This window comes from Nannochloropsis gaditana, assembly GCF_000240725.1.
Source record: "Nannochloropsis gaditana CCMP526 unplaced genomic scaffold scaffold129, whole genome shotgun sequence".
Classification (NCBI taxonomy): domain Eukaryota; class Eustigmatophyceae; order Eustigmatales; family Monodopsidaceae; genus Microchloropsis; species Microchloropsis gaditana.
In genome coordinates this window covers 37,258-37,695 of record NW_005803824.1, presented here as the reverse complement: position 1 = coordinate 37,695, position 438 = coordinate 37,258, and positions in this window count along the sequence as shown.

Sequence of the window (438 nt, the reverse complement as noted above, 5' to 3'; positions counted from 1 at the left end):
CCCTCCTTCCTTGCCGTGCGCCACGGCCCGGAGGACCGCCGTGTACAGAGGCCGCCTGGGCCCCCCCCCGTGCAAGACCATCCCACACAACATACCCAAGGCCTGCGTGCCGGCACCTTCGTCCACGGCCAGGGAAATGGCCCGCGCGTACAATCCTTCGGGAGGGTCCAAGCCCCGTTCGCGCATTCGGGTCAACAAGCCGCTGGCATGCGTGACTTGCCCGGCTTCCAGGCAGGCGTCGGCGGCGAATTCCAACACGGAGGACACGGGCGGGACCCCTCGGTCCTCCATGTCGTCCAGGAGCAACAAGGCTTGCTCCCAACGACCCGCCCGTTTGCAGGCACGGACCACGGCAAAGTAGGCCACCACCGTGGGCGTCAATCCTCTCTCCTCCACCATTTCGTCGAGCAGACGCAGCGCCATGTCCAACTGATCGGC